Source organism: Anomalospiza imberbis, chromosome 17 (assembly GCF_031753505.1).
Source record: "Anomalospiza imberbis isolate Cuckoo-Finch-1a 21T00152 chromosome 17, ASM3175350v1, whole genome shotgun sequence".
Classification (NCBI taxonomy): Eukaryota; Metazoa; Chordata; class Aves; order Passeriformes; family Viduidae; genus Anomalospiza; species Anomalospiza imberbis.
In genome coordinates, this window is record NC_089697.1 from 11,921,011 (window position 1) to 11,935,198 (window position 14,188).

The following is a 14,188-nucleotide window of genomic DNA, read 5'->3' on the forward strand; positions in this document are numbered from 1 at the left end:
AAAATAAATTTGGAAAGGTCATTTTAAATACTAAGGACTGTGGCTGAAGGGCAGGGCTGTGTGTGCTGGAGAGGTTTAGAGCTTAAATCTTGGGGAGGTGCTCTGTAAACCACCTCAGCTGTACAACCCTGCAAGGAAAAGTGAGGCTGTTAAAAGGAATAATTAATTTCTTAAGTTTAATTACTACCTTGTCCAGTTGTGCACTGTGATGCTCATGCAGATTGCACTGAAAATCTTCTGACTTCAGCAAGAGCTGGACCAGCCCTGAATATTTACAAGGAGAGTTAAATAACATCTCAGATCAAATTCTTAGAGATAAATGTAAGAACTTCATAAGTATTTTTTATTTTGAGGGCTTGTAACTAAAGGAGATGTTCAGTGTGTTCCTTAGTGGGTGCCAAAAAGTTTATTTTCAGAAGTGTCTGAATTTCAGGGAAAGTCAATAACTGCTATATTTAATCTGAAGTCGCTGTAACTGCTGCTGAAATCCAGCTATATTCTTTTTGTAGAAATAATAAGGAAAAAAAAATACAGCATGCCTATGAAAAATCAGGTAAAATGCTCATGACTTACATGACATAGCAATGTAGATTTCAAAAAACCAGTTCAACAACATGTCTGAGGTTGTGCTGTAAATGTCACTGAAAGGAAAGTAGAAAATTATTAGTTATTTGTGAACTCTTTGCAGTGTTTGGTTAATAGCTTCAGAAAATCTTATATCCAAAGTTTGTAAGTTTGTACATGGGCCTTGTTCTGTTGGTAGCTGCAGCCAGTGGGAGTTTTTGCCATGGTCTCTATTTAAGCAGGATCCAATTTATTTCTTTATTTCTAACGTGGAGGTATAAATTTTGGATCTTAATTGCAATATTGCTTAAGGAAGAAAACATTTTCTCTTTTTATCTTTTAAAAAAAGTAATCTAACAGCTAGTTCATTAAAACATTAAAAAATACTTGAGGAAAGGCTTCCTTAAATCAAACAAATCTCTCATTTTGCTCTTAGACCTTCCTGGGGGGTGCTGTGTTTATACTATTTATTTGGAGTGTGAGAACTTTGTCAGATGAAGCCATTGGCAACTCCTGGGGCAGCAAACAGCAGAGCACAGCTCGGTGCTGCTCTGGAGAAATGCAGCTTCCACATTTTCACATTTCCCCAGAGGAGGTGAGGGGTGAGGGTAAATCAGCCAGAGAGGAGAGAGGAGGTGCCCTGGCACTGAGAGGTGCAGCTGAGCCTGCCAGGGTGGCTCTTGGGCAGGGCTGGGGATGCTGTGCTGGGCTCTGGGAGCATCCCTGACCTCCCCATGTGTGATGGGAATTCTGCACCAGCAGCCCAGGCTGGCTCAGCCCCTGGAGATCCAAATCTCCAGGTCTGGATTATTCTGTGAGTTGGATTATGTACATGGATGGGCATTTCCTCTTGCAAAGGTTTGGGAGCTCATGCAGGTGGTTCCTTACCCACAGTAACTCCAAACAGAGGGGCTTTGAGCCTGCTGAGGATGATGGTTGAGGGATGAACAACATCTTTCTTTAATTTATGGATAGTGCTTCCTTTCTCTGCTTCAAACTGCTGAGTAATTCCATCCTTTGAAAAGTGTTTCATTTATTTAGTTCTTTGGACTTATGATGTCACCCACTGCACTGCTGGTGAAAAGGAGTTTTATTTGTCTGAAATTTTGTTAACAAAGGCCCCCTTACTTGCATGGAGGTCTTCATTTCAAAGCAATTGCCCTGTGCAAGTAACACCTCTGTAAGCTCTGGTGTCATCCTGACCACAGTGAGTGGGCACCATCCTCCCTGCTCCTGCTGTTCCCAGCCGTGGAAAGGACAATTTTGTGCAAGTTTTGGTTCCCACATCCTCAACCCTTCAAAGTGTGAGGAGGAAAGTAAGTACAGGTGCTTTAGGGAGAGCTGTCTGGTTTGGATTTTTTTTTTTTTTGAAGGTGCCAAGCACACTCTTGTGGGTTTGCTTTCCATATAAATGACTGCCAGGGTCACCCAAGAGTGGCCTCAGAGGAGAGAGGTGGAGAAGGTGAGGAGCAGCAGGGAGGTTCCACTGGCAGTGACAGGGAGCCTCTCCTGGGCATGGTGTGTGCTGGGACACATCGTGGAGAGTGTCCCTTGGAAGGGGCTCCCCTGGCTACCCCACCTGGTTCCACTTGCACTTGGGAAGTCCCAGGTTTTGCCATCCCAGTGGGTGGTGGAAATGAGGAATCTGGATGAGAGATGGAGCTGACGGTGCCTCAGACAGGCCCTGAAACTCTGGCAGTTTCTATGGCCCAGATCCAGTGCGGCTTTTTCTTTGGTTTTGGTTTTTCTGCAGTTCCCAAGCCCTGGGCGAGTGCTGTGACACCAGGCTGCAGCTTTCAGCGGCAGCAGCAGCCCAGAAATGCTGGTTAATCACTAGTTTATTAGCTTGTGGCCTCAGGCAAACCTGAAATCATTAACAGCCCATTTGTTGGGCTAATGACTCTTTTTTACTAGATGTATAATTTAATATATAGTAGCTTTCATGCGTAATTATGATCTTCAAAGTTTCTTTTGAAGGAATTTATTTTTCTGTGTGCATGTATATGAGAGGGTTGTGAGCTGGCTGGCTTTGCTTGCATGCTGCTGTGTTAAAATCTGGATAGTTTATGTAAGAAGATTTTAATTTAGATATGGGTATTTCCCCTGTTGCTTGTTCTTTCAATATTTTTATCTTTGAGCACTTGAAAAATAAATAATGATGAATTACCAGCAGGTTTAAAATAGCATCATTTCATGCCCCACTGTAGGTTGCTACATTGTTTTGGACAAGACGTAAACCCAAAGTCCTGATCAATAGGGCCATTGTGCCAGCAGCTTCCAAATGAATGCAAGTCTTGATCTCAGTGTCCTGGCTGTTTTCCAGCCTGGTTCACATTTTACTCAACAGCAAGTCCCACTTCTGTTCCCTCTAACCTCAGAGGGAGCAGAGGCAGACCACTGCAAAGTGCTGCTAATCCCACGTGCCATTTGCATGCAGCACTTGTAAAGCATCCTGGGATCAGTTGGGATGAAAAAAGGCAGTGCATGTAAGATGTTTTTCACTGGCATCCCAAATCCACTGCTGTATCAGTGAAAGGAGGTTATGACTTTGTCAATCGGGAATTTTTTTTTTTTTTTTTTTTTTTTTTTTTTTTTAGCGAGGCAGCTGATTGAGAAGGATAATAAAGATGAATTTGATGTTCTTTCTGTGAGCTCTAGTGTCCCCTTCATGGAGATTAAAAATTTCCCGGTGCTGTTTTCAGCTCCACAGAGCAAGCAAAAGCTAATCTCCTGCCTGGCTATACCCACACCGTTGCCATCCACTAATAGGATCGCCATACAGCTGTGACTTAACAGGCACTGGGAGAGCATAATCCTGTTTATTCGGTCATCCAAAGCACTGATGATCTGAGATAATCAGGGGCTGGGAGCAGGGGAGGAGGAGGGATGAGGTTTGCTTTGCCCTGTGGTTCATCTGGGCAGGCACAGAGTGCCAGGGAAGGGCTGGATCTCCTCACAGAGCAGGGGAGGGACCAAAAACCCCAACCAGAGCCAGCCTGATAAAACAACAGCCTTGGCGGTGTCTGATCCACATGTCGTGCTTAACAATTCTAAACTGTTCTTTTTGTGACTGATTTAATATAGAAATACTCAGTGTCTGAGTGGCCACATGAGGCACTTTGTGCAAAATGCTTTGGCTATCAGGAGGCAGCAGAGACTGTGTGTGAATGGGCCATCTCCCCATGTTCACTCACATTTAGAAACCTGCTCCTACCTTGTACTTGGATCTAAAATTAAAACTATTATTCCAGTTTTGCTAGGCATGAGGCACAGCTTTTCATAGGACACCGAATATTTGTGAGCAGCCCCCGGGTGTGTGGGGATGTAGGAGCACATTCTGCAGAGCCTCTCCCAAGAAATGCAATCTGTGAGACTTTCCCCAGTGACCTAGAACCTTGAAACTGGCCTGTATAAAATCTCTGGAGACAGCACAGTAGTGAGCTTTCACATGACTTAATTTTCTTGTTCTTGTGTTCATTAAAGCTTTCACACTTCATATTCTATCCCATTACTTCATTGGCAGGGGTTTCAGTGAAAGGCCCCATCTTCACTTTGATTTTATCTCAGTCCATGTGTGTTTAGCAGTCAATACTTCCCTATTGCAGATATTCCGGTGTTTGCAACCTTCACTTTTACAGCTGGCAAGAGCTGTGCATTAACTTCAAACAGTGATGCTGATTTTGAAGTCTCATTTTACATTCTCTGAGCTGTCCTAGTCCAGATGACAGGTTTATAGTTTGGGAAGCCAGTAGCAATAGCTGAGCTCACTGGTCTTTATAACTAAAGCACTGTCGTTAGGTGCAGCTCCTCACCATGGTGACACTGCAAATATTGGACACAAAGTGATTCTTGGATCCCAATACAATGCTTACTTTAATTAATATTTTACAAGATAACTTGCTTTATTTAACTTTTCAAACGTGAGTGGGTTGGGAAGGACAGAATGTTGCTATGTATAATTTATGGGCACTCATATTTGTGTGCTTGTTTTAAACATTAAATTTAAAAAGTATTGTTTGTTTTCTCCTCTCCCTGCTGGCGGATGTTCAGGCCCTTGCAGGGCTCCAGGGGATTTTCTGAGTGTGAGTGTCAAATGATGGGCTCTGAAAAGTGATGTTCTTGCTCTCCTGCCTCCCTTTGTATTCCCATGCAGTCAGTGTGGCAGGGCTGTGTCCTTCCTGGAAGTGCTTTGGGATACCCTGAGCAGAGAGCAGCTGCTGTGACCCCACTGGTGCACCCTGACCCCTCAGACCTGAGGTTCAGCCTTATTTCCCTGAAGAAATGATGTTTTGGGTAAGTAACACCAGATTCTTCACTAGAGCTGGCAGGAAGTAAAGGAATATGGCAGTTGCAGAGCTTTGGGGCAATACAGGAAATTAGTGATTAGGAAATTAGCCCCAGGGTTGTACTTCTGAAGTGGAATGCTGTGATGAGCATATTCCAGATTTCCATGCATTTTATCTGGAATTTATTGCACCTAAAAATCAATCTATAGGCTTAGACAGAGGATGCAGCAACCCATCTACGTAAGTGGTGGCCACACCATCCTCAGAAGTGATGATATACAGGGTTCTTCCCTCTGGGTGTGTCCTGATAATCTGAGAGATCACAGCCATGGCCTCTCACAGCAATGACCAGCACGGGGGACGCTTGTGAGACAACTCCTCTGAAGAAAAACTTTCTCAGTGCTTAGGTTTTTCTATATTTCCCTCTTACAACTAAGATTTCCTCTTGTAATTTTTACAACCATAACTGTAAATAAGCAAACATTATAAAATCTGTTAAATTCACCAGCATTCTTCTGCAAGGAGGGAAAAAATGCCCATTATTAACTCCTGTTTGCCACAAAGAAGTGCCCATTAGAGTGTGTCCAACCCCTTTGTATAACACTGAGGGCAATGAAGTCACTGACAGGGCTTTTATTTGTCTATGTCGAGTCCTGCAGAGATGGCAGAGAAAAAAAATCCTGCATTAATAAAAGAATAAATTCCTCTTCACGTTAACATAAAATGCTTCTACAGTGATGAAAAGATTTGGGCTTGTTCCAGTGTGGTTTTCCCCGTGTGGTTGGTTTTTGCATTTCTTTCAACTTGCTCTTTGTAATCCATTTCCAGTTGGGTTTTTTTTCCCCTTTCCAATCGGATATATATATAGCATGATGTTACAAATTCCGGCCTGTGACAGCTTGAGGAGTATTTATGTGTTTGGACAAAATATCTTCCCTTCCAAGTCAATTCTAAATGCTGTGGAAACGTTCTACTCCCAGGGTTTTGTTTGTCATTGTTGGTTATTAAAAACCTCTGCCCAAGGTCAGCAGTGGCACAACAATCCTTTGCAGGAGGCATTTTCAGGGATTTTGCATGGATGGCCTCAGGAGTCAGGAGAGGGTGATGAAGAGGAGAGGAAGATAGAGATAGGACCTTTTTCTATACTATTTAAAAGTTTTCTTTTTCTTTGCATAGTGTGCAACCAGAAGTAATCACGAGGCAGGAGCTGGAACTGCTCACAAGCCTGGCCCAGCCTGATGTCAGGGGACAACCTCTGGTGAGCTTGTTTTCTTTCCCTGTCCTCACAGCTGGGAATATGCCATGATTTAAAACCAGTGGGGCATTAACTGCCCCATTACACACAGCAGAAAGCTGAGGGACTGACCTCATCTGCCAGAACAAGTGTTTTAATGCTGCCCAAAGTTCAAATCAATCAAAAGGTCAAACTTGTTTAAGGCAGGGAGTGATAAGAGGGGCAATGGAAGCTCGTTTCCACTTGTTGGAATTAAGCCAGCCTGGCTTCAGGAAAATCTCCAGATAGGATGAACCCTGGAGAACAGTGACAGATAAGAAACTCAGGGCTAAGCCTCCCCTTACTCAAGACAGAGAATTCATATTAAATGCAACAGAAGAAAAGCAGATGCTGGTGAATGGGACTTCAGGTCATTCTCCTGGTAAAGCTTGCTCAGGAGACAACTCACAGTGCCTTGATGTTGCTGGAGTTTTTGGTCAGCTGTGAGAGGGAAAGGGGATTTTCAGCCTGAAAGGTTTGTCCCTGAGAAGGAGGAAAGACCGAGGTTGCTTTTGTAGTGCAGAGAGCTCAGAGCAGCTGAGCTGGTCCTGGGGGCATCTGTGCCAGCATGGGCGTGGTGGGATGTGCAAAACTTCTGGTCAAGTTTGAGGGAAGTGGCATCTTCAGTTTATCCCCTCTGGGGAGGAAGATGGAGCTCACACCTTGCTCAGTTGAGAGTGGAACAGAACTTTTTCCCTTTCCAAAGGCAGCATTTTTCCCTCTCAGTGTTTTCTTCTGTGCAGGGGAGAACACGGAAAACTTCTCAGTGGAAAACCCTCCTTCTGGTTCTTTGGGGGGCTGCTCAGCACCCTCAACAGCTGTTTGGAACACTCTTCCCACAGTTTGTAATGGCTGCTTTTTCAAGGGTCTAATGGCTTTATTTAAAACAAACAAAACAAAAAAAGAGAGAGGAGAGAGAGTGGGGAACTCAGAGTCTGCTCCTGCCATTTGAATTATGGTGGGGGACACTGCTGGGGAGCCCATTAACCCCCGTGGCACACGGCCATGCTTTCATAAGCTTGCAAGAGATGGAGTTTTTCTATATAGTTTTTTTTTGGTTTTTTTTTTTTTTTTTTTTTTTTTTTTGCCAAAGAAAGCATTCTCCAAGGGCTGACTACAGACAAAATCCCTGGTCTTTTTGGCAGAATTCCCTGGTACTTACACAGCCAGGTTTTCTGTGCTCCAGCTCTGGTGTGTGACCCATGCTTTCAACACTTCCAGGGCCAAATGAGGATCTTTTGGCTCGGGGCTGAATCTGACCATTTTTCTTACACAGGAAAGATGTAGATAATTCTATAGGTGGGAGAAGAAAGGTGATATTCAGGATGAGGAAAGGAGGCCAAGACTGCTGAGCTGGCTCTAAGAGGAAGGATGAGGACCAAGCCATATACCTGCTGTATCAAAAGTCCAGCTCCAGACTGCTCAGCCCAGGGGGGCACCTGCCCATCCGGTCCCTGCAGCCTCTGGGGTCAGGTCTGTGCTGCTTTTCACCGCTGGCCAAACCAGCAACACTGCAACTGAGAATGGGGATTTTTCTGAGCTCTTGTTCATGACACCAGATGTGCCTGTACTTTTTTTTAAGCTCATTTGAATGTATGTAATGGACTTCTGGCTTTGAAAAATCATCAGTTACCAGATGTCTTTTAAATTGTCTACCTTGCAAAATTGTCCGTTACCAGATGTCTTTTACATTGTAAACCCCTCTAGTCAGAGGTTAAAGCTGTGTCAAAACAGTCACTGATATGAATTCATATTACATTTTAAATGCACTTTGGTTTCCTCCAACTCTTTCCCCTTGAAAGTCCTCTCATGGAAATGATATGGCTCACCTAAGATTTGCCCCCCGCCCATCACTTGAGAACTTGAGATTCAATGATAAATGCTTTTAATAATTAACAGTGGCAGAGGCTTTGTACCTCTGTCCCATGTTCTCAGACAGCAGAAATAAAAGCCTGTTCTAACAGGAAGAGTAATGATCTGGATGCTGGTGGAAGGTTCCTGCAGCTGCACCATCACTGCAGATCTACAACTGGAGTTGTTTGCCAGCAGTATTTTGTCCTGGGCCCAGTTTGGAGTTCAAGGCAGCTGGAGAAGCAGCAATGCTTGCAGAGTTCCTAAGGTAAAAGAGGTTTGGGGGTTGTGTGGGCCTGGGAAGGGGTTGTGCAAGTCAAAAGGACAAGTGGGTTGGGTGCAAGTTTCCTTCTTAATCCGACTCTCCAGGGTCTCATCCAGCCTCTGTGCTGGCTGCCAAAAGCTCGGACTGAGTGGCTATTTTGGGATACAGCAACACCAAGTGTTACTTCAGAAATGTTTGGAGAGAGATTTAATAAAATCAACTAATAAGGTTTGACGTGCTGAAGATTAGGAAAAGTCATTCCGAGCATCTGAACTGACCTCAGGGGTGGGAGGCTCAGGGGAGTGATGTGTTATCCTGGGGATGGAAGCCCTCCTGGGATGGCTGGTGGGACAACAGCAGCTCACCTCTTTGTGAAACCACCTCTGAGCTGTGAGGGCAAACCAGCAGGGCAGCCTGGCACTGGATATTTGCCTTAAAATTTTAAAAAGATGAGGAAGGGAAGAGGCAGCTCGAAGCTGCTGCATGCTCTGGGGCTGGGAGCAGCCCCTCTCCCTGCAGCAGGCAGCTGGGGTGACTGCAGCAGCTGTCCCCGTGTAAATCACCCTGTCCCCATCCCAGGGGCTGGCACTGGGCAGCGGGGTCACCGCTCACAGCCGGGCACTGCCCTCGCCCTCAGTGCCCAACTGCTTGGGGCTGCCAGCTTCTGGTTTTGTTTTAATGATTTAGGGTTTTTTTTCCCCTTTTTGTCAAAGGACCAGCCCAGAATAGGATCACCAGATCAGTGTTTATTACTTTCCAGACAATCTATAGCCTGGTTTTAGTGCTGACACCGTTTGAAAGGCGGTGTCACTGCTGCACTCACGTTTCCATGTGACACCACTGCTCGCTGGTTTTTCCCATTTCATAACTAATAAGTGAAGTGAGCTTGACAGCCCTGGTTTCAGCTTCAGCCCGTTGGTTCCCATGTCACAGATAGGCTCTGTTAGCAGCAAATTCTTGTCAGGAGAAGAGAATTACAGCTGAAGCTTGAAATGTGCTGGTGTTCAGTGCAAAGCTTTAAATTCTTGACCAAAGTTAGATAAAGCCAGCTGAAATGCACTATCTATTTATCTTTTCCTTCTGACCAAAAATACCTAGAGTGGAAGTATGTGTCTTTGCATCCAAGCTGAGAACAGTTGAGCTTCTCTAAAAAAAATAGGATAAACACAGCTTTTTTAATAGTCTGGGTTTTAAAATCTGTGCAACTGTCCCTCTCCCTGGGTATGTGTAGATTATCTGTATTGAAAGAAGAAGGTATGTATGGACATATCTTTAAAGAAAAAGGAATGCTTATTTCTCAAGGTGTGGGAAGCTTATTTAACTGGTAATAAGAAAAAAATGTTAGTTCTTCCCCCGTAGTCATTAATAGCTCTGAGCTCCAGCCTGAGTACAGATGGAGCTTTGATATGATCACACTTTTGCAGAGAGAATGTGCTGTATATCCTGCTGCTAATCCTGGGGTGGAAATCAGCTCCTCCTAACACCTGCTGCCAGGACCTGACACAACTGATTTCAGCTGCAGCATTTGCAGCCTCCTGGGCTGGATTTTGGACGTGGACATGTCCCAGCTGGGTCAGTCAGTGCTGGGCACTTTCTTTGCCTGATGTCCTCCTGTAAAACCTCCCTCAGAGCCACCATTCTGTGCTGCCCTCCTGGGTCCCCTTCAGCCCAACCATTCCTTGAAGCCCATTTCTCCCTGCGGGGTGGGGGCTGCTCCTCCTGTCTGGGCACAGCAGAGGTTTGTGTTCAGACGATGTTTTCAGTTGTGGTTTCCAGCAGGATGAGCTAGCCCACATCCCAGCCTGGAACAGCCTGTGAAATGCAGCAGCTTCTGGAGCCAGATGAGGAGCAGGTGCCTGTGGAGCTGGGAGCCCCAGGCCCTCAGGCTACAGCTCTGGGCTTCTTTAGGGAATGCTGCTTCCAGGGCCTTCCTGGCTGGCTGGGCTGCCAGGCTGCCATAAAAACTGGAGTCAAACGTGGATCCTGATGGTTTTGGCCTCTTTGTTAACATTTGGCAATCAAATCTTGTAATTGAGAAGTGTTCTAGAAGCTGAGTGGAAGACTGGAGGGGGTTTTGGAGGGGCTTTTTTGTAATGGTTTGAAAAATGTATGGTTTAGAGCTGAAGGGACCCTTAGCCTGACCTCTGGTGTATAACAGAGAGTATTGAATTTCCTGCACTTCACTCCCACAGTCTATCCAAGAACTGCTTAACCACAGTGCTTTCCTAGGGAAAAAAAAATGCTCTTAAATGCACTCATTTCAGCTTGGTAGAAATGTTTCTTACCCCTGCTAGGGAGGAATGGGATTTTCCAGAAGGGTCTGGGGCGAGGAGCTTCTGACCTAGGGTCTCCATGCCTTCCCCCTGACCTCTTCCCTCTCCCCAGACAGCACCCTGTGATCTGTTTGTGTCCTCTCCTGGTTGTGCTGCAGGTTGAAGAGACATTAAATGAGCTAAAGGGGCAGAGGAGGAAGAGGTTTCCATTTGGGAATAAAGAAGGGGTAGGCATGTAACCCAACTCAAGAGGGACAGGGTTAATCTGACCTTGCCCCATTTTTGGGTGGGAAATTTTCAGCTCCAAACAGGTATTTATTATTCCACACAGATGTTTGCAATGACATATGAGCCACCACTGCTGCTCTTTTGCCCAAACCCTGTTGGGCCAGGCACAGAGCAACAAGGTGTCCTTGTCCTGAAGAGGTCTCAGACTCACTAGGTAATTACTTCTCTTTGTCCATTAATTTCCTCTCCCAGATTTAAAGTGAGATGACAAATAAATTATTTTAAGTGACCTCTTGAGATAGATGTGCTGCCAGCAGGAACTGACCTGCCTTGGGTAATGGAAGGCTGGGGGATTCACAGATTTGGAAAGCTTTGCTAAAATGACACAGATTAAGATATTCTAGAGATTATCTTCTGAAAACATGGTGGTCAAGGGCTTAATGACTTAAATTGTGGTCAAATGTCTGCTTGTTATCAGTTGTCTATTGCCAGTTAAACTGCATTAATGAAAGTCTCTTGATAAAAGCTGCCTTATCACCCGGAACTGAGATACCCAGCCTAATGTGCTCCAGCAAGGCTGGAGGAAATTCTCTTTTCAGCAGCAAAAGAGCCGAGGTGTCGCTTTCCTGAATTAGGCTGAGTCAAATGGATGGTCAGGCCCTCCAGAAAGAGGCAATTTCTTTCACCTTTTGTGTAAAGGGCTGCTTATCCATGTGTCAGAAAGGATTCTGGCTGTCTTGCAGGAGTTGAGGGTCCAAGCAAACACACCTTGCTGGCCATTTGCAGTGGCTGGGGCTGGAGGCAGCATCACTGCACCCTGAGGGGATGGCACAGCACATCCCTCTGCCATAACCACTTACTTCCTTGGAGAAAATTGGCTGCAAATGGTATTTAACATTGTTGATGACAATTTTTACAGATTTATTACCTGTTTTTTGTTCACTGTTTGGCTGCCTGCTCCCCTTCCATCTGCCAGTCCTGTAATCCACCTCCTCTTATCTCAGCACAGTTCTCTCCACCTCTTGCTCATTTTCATTTTATTGCCTAGATAATCTCATCCTCCTGCTTTTCCTGACACCGCTCCCTCCTCCCCATCTGTGGAGATTAAATCACTGCTCCTTTTGTCTGGTGCCACTCAACATTCCCCCATTTCACTCAGGCTTTGGGAGGCTTCCAGGCACTTTTGCTGTTGTTGCACACATCCGTTTTCCTGGCACAGAAAGGCCCATCAGCATCTGATGGGAGCGTTAGTGAGTCCTCGTTTCAACCAGTTGTCAGAGATGTCCTGAATCTGAAATGGAGCCCAGCTCAGGCTGCCCAGTGCAGCAGAGCCAGGTGTGTCTGCAACACCAGGACCATCAGCAGGATGCTCGGGGCAGCTCTGCAGTGCTGACAGAGCCTGGCGCCTGAACATCAGCTGAGAAAATTCTAGACCAAAGGTGCTAGCTAGGAAATCTCCCAGCTCTCAAAATGTGAAGTTTTGGAAGTGGTTTCTCGTTTTGTTGTAGTCAACCATCTTCCCTAATTACAACCTGTCAGTGTTCATGGCCACAATACTTTTATTCTAATTACTGCTGAGAGCTGCTGGGGATTTTGGGTCAAGCTTGAACAGCCTTCCCGTTCAAGGGTGTTTAGTTCACCCTGGTCTGGGGTCACAACCATGGGTAGGGACATTGGATTTTCATGGCATGTGTTTCTGGCACCCTTCCACCTTCCTGCAGTGCTGGAGACTCTCTGCAGTGCCTCCTCCACCTGTGGGATTGTGCAAGGCCACTGAAGGCAGTGCTGCTCATGTGGGCTCAGGACTGAAACCAGCAGAGCCTTTAACTCCCTAGACTACTTCAAACTGTGTTTCAGGGACTACATTCCCTCACAGGACTCCTCACAGCTGCCACTCACTGTTCCTCCCTGCTGTGAGCACCCCAGTGCGTTTGCTGCCTGAACAAATCCTAAAGTCTTGGTTCAAATAGGTTGGTTCAAATTTGGAGTGATTCCCACTCCAAATACATGGGAGATGGTCCCCTTAGCAAGGACTCCTGCTGCCTGGCTCTAATCATTGAGTTTAGATGTTCATTTTTATGCTGTCTGGGTTGTACCTCTTACCTTAATCTCAACTTGCAGTACCAACCATGGTGCATTTGCTGTATCTCCCCTCATCATGTTTTAAATTAGTTTAAAGACTCTGTGAGCTAAAAAAAAAAAAAAAGGAAAAAAAAACCCAAAAAACAAAAAACAGACAGCTTCAGATGAAAGCCAGCAGCATGCCTTTAAAAATAGAGCAGCAGCCCTGCGCGAGGTGCGGAGCAAGTGGGAGCACGGGCGGGGAGCTGCAGAGGCTCTGTTTAAACAGAAGGTAAATAAGTGGCTGGGGGAGCTGCAGTTCATCTTGTTCCCTTACGTGCTGCCCAGATAATGCAGCAGATCTTCGGGCAGGCTGGTTCTAAAAATGGACACAGCTCTTGGGTTTCACGGGTGACGCTAGGGCTGCCCGGCCGCCTCTGGTGCAGCCTCCGTGGGAGCAGCGCGAGGGCACGCCAGGGAAATGGCTTTTGGGGCTCCAAAACCAGCAGCAGCGCTCAGCTCTTGCCACTGCTGCTTTATGAGGAAGACTTTTGCAGTGAAGAATTTGTGACTTTATACCATGTGCCTAATGCAAAAGTTGCTGCCTGTAAATCCCTGGGGTCAGGCAGTGTTTTGTTAAAATTCCCTTTCCTGACCTGTGAAAACAGCAATCATCTGACAGTGACAGCAGCACTTAATTACTAATTCAGGATTAAAGTGGGCTGTCCAGTGAGTAATTTCACAGGAGCAGAGTTTAGGATTGAAGCTAGTTTAATATAACAATTGTCTTGAAAGCCTCCTTGGCATTTTAATGGTGTTTTTCTTTGGTCTAAATATATATGAGACGTTGAGAGGATGTTTAAATCTGAGCAGGGTATAAAAGGGACCAAGAGAAAGACTGAAAGGTCTTGTACAAGCTCCACCCAGTTGTGTGAGCCCATGGCTTCCCTAGGACAGGCCATCATCCCAGGGAGCTGCACCAGTCACCATTCTCTCACTGCTCCAGGATGAGCATTAATATCTTTGCCTTCCTTGTCACCCTCCTCTCTCCTGCCTAGTTGAGCTCAGCTCAGCTGTGCAAAGGACAAATATTTGTTACCCTTCAGTGGCTGCAGCAATGGCCCACCAGCCCTTCCCTGCGCCCAAGGAGACTGTGTTTGGATTGAGCATGTGTTGCTCACTGGAATGGAGAATTCTGTATAATTTTTTTTTCTAAATGAGTTTTCTCAGGCTGTCCCCATTCAACAAATTCAGGAGAGAAAGGGCAGCAGTGCCCCGTGGCCAGACCATGGCAAACACTTCTGTTCTCCTACAGGAGAAGGCAGAGTGCAGCCTCCCCATGGCAATAGAGCGATCCTCTGTTGGGTGAATTGCTGCTTACAAGGTT

The 14,188-nt window shown here is 45.7% G+C and overlaps 1 long non-coding RNA gene across 1 annotated transcript; it reads left to right on the plus strand.

The window, feature by feature from the left end:
* The first annotated feature begins 7,186 nt into the window (after positions 1 to 7,186).
* On the plus strand, positions 7,187 to 11,558 carry LOC137484276 (uncharacterized). The gene is made up of 3 exons (XR_011004812.1): positions 7,187 to 8,242; positions 9,664 to 9,811; positions 10,844 to 11,558. It is a non-coding gene; the product is annotated as an uncharacterized lncRNA (long non-coding RNA).
* Positions 11,559 to 14,188: the final 2,630 nt, after the last annotated feature.